At 32.3% G+C, this 2,004-nt stretch overlaps 1 non-coding gene across 1 annotated transcript; it reads left to right on the top strand.

Annotated features, from left to right (window-relative positions):
- The first annotated feature begins 641 nt into the window (after positions 1 to 641).
- On the top strand, positions 642 to 767 carry LOC128044079 (U6atac minor spliceosomal RNA). Its single transcript, XR_008199057.1, has one exon. It is a non-coding gene; the product is annotated as a U6atac minor spliceosomal RNA (small nuclear RNA).
- The last annotated feature ends 1,237 nt before the right edge of the window (positions 768 to 2,004 follow it).

Here is a 2,004-nt window from a genome sequence, read left to right as displayed (position 1 = left end):
AGAGTGATGAAAATTTTGTAAGATATATTATGATAATCGTTGCACTGCTCTGTGAATATACTTTAATAAAGCATTTAAATAAATAAATTGGATGGTATATGAATTATGTCTCAAAAAAACCTTTAAAGTCTTTTATCAAATTGAGGATAGCCTGGGGGGAAAAAATGAGATTTTACTCCAAGGATCTAAATAGAATTTTTGTGAGTAGAATACATCATCTTTAGGTAATTTGGCTATCTCACAGTAATTATATTACCTATTGTTTGGGTATGAAAAGTTAGAGCAATATCAATCTTGTTCCTAACACCATAATATTTAGAAAGAAGAGTATGGCAGTATTCTACAATAATTATTTCTCAATGAATTTCTATAGCAATATATTCACCTTAACTAGCAATTTTACTATTATTTACTTATTACATTTTTAAATCAAGTACTTTCCCTCTTAAAGTACATATATTTTAAAGATATTATTTTCTTATCATAGTTAGAAAACTAGCTTCACTTGCCATAAATAAAAGATGACTGTTAAGTACAATGAAAATAAATCAATATTTTAAAATTCTATATAAATAAATGTTGCTACCAGAATACTTGAAACCCAGGACTTGTTATCTTTTTTGTTAAAATACAAGATTGATGTGTTGTATAAAAGGTGAGAAGGTTAGCACTCCCCTTGGCAAGGAAGGAAGAGGCTCTCTGGCCTGACAACATTCATATGGTTAAGGCATTACCACCTTCTTTGTGGCATCAAACCACTGTTTTTTAGATGTCAACTCCAGGAAGAAAACTATTAAAAATACAAACACATGGAGGCTAAACACGCTTCTGAATAAACAACAAATCACAGAAGAAATCAAAATATGCATAGAAATGAATGAAAATGAAAACACAACAACCTCAAACTATGGGATTCAGTAAAAGCAGTGCTAAGGGGAAGTTTCATAGAAATACAAGCTTACCTCAAAAAAACAAGAGAAAAATAAAATAAATAACCCAACTCTACACCTAAAGCAACTAGAAAAAGAAGAAATGAAGAACCCCAGGGTTAGTAGAAGGAAAGAAATCATAAAAATTAGGGCAGAAATAAATGAAAAAGAAACAAAGGAGCCATAGCAAAAATCAACAAAGCTAAAAGCTGGTTCTTTGAGAAGATAAATAAAATAGACAAACCATTAGCCAGACTCATCAAGAAAAAAAAGGGAGAAGAATCAAATCAACAAATTTAGAAATGAAAATGGAGAAATCACAACAGACAACACAGAAATACAAAGGATCACAAGAGACTACCATCAGCAACTATGTGCTAATAAAATGGACAACTTGGAAGGAATGGACAAATTCTTAGAAAAGTACAACTTTCCAAAGCTGAGCCAGGAAGAAATAGAAAACCTTAACACTCCCATCACAAGCACAGAAATCGAAACTGTAATCAAAAATCTTCCAGCAAACAAAAGCCCAGGTCCAGATAGCTTCACAGCTGAATTCTACAAAAAATTTAGAGAAGAGCTAACACCTATCCTACTCAAACTCTTCCAGAAAATTGCAGAGGAAAGTAAACTTCCAAACTCATTCTATGAGGCCTCCATCACCCTAATACCAAAACCTGACAAAGATGCCACACAAAAGGAAACTACAGGTCAATATCACTGATGAACACAAATGCAAACTCCTGAACAAAATTCTAGCAAAGAAAATCCAACAACATATTAAAAAGATCATACACCATGACCAAGTGGGCTTTATCCCAGGGATGCAAAGATTCTTCAATATTTGCAAATGAATCAATGTGATACAGCACATTAACAAATGGAAAGATAAAAACCATATGATTATCTCAATAAATGAAGAGAAAGCCTTTGACAAATTTCAACATTCATTTATGATAAAAACCCTCCAGAAAGCAGGAGTAAACGGGACATACCTCAACATAATAAAAGCCATATATGATAAACCCACAGCAAACATTATCCTCAGTGGTGAAAAATTGAAAGCATTTCCCCT

The sequence above is a fragment of the Budorcas taxicolor genome, chromosome 2 (assembly GCF_023091745.1).
Source record: "Budorcas taxicolor isolate Tak-1 chromosome 2, Takin1.1, whole genome shotgun sequence".
Classification (NCBI taxonomy): Eukaryota; Metazoa; Chordata; class Mammalia; order Artiodactyla; family Bovidae; genus Budorcas; species Budorcas taxicolor.
The sequence above is the reverse complement of the archived record's forward strand: the minus strand, read 5'-3'. Positions and strand labels throughout refer to the sequence as shown.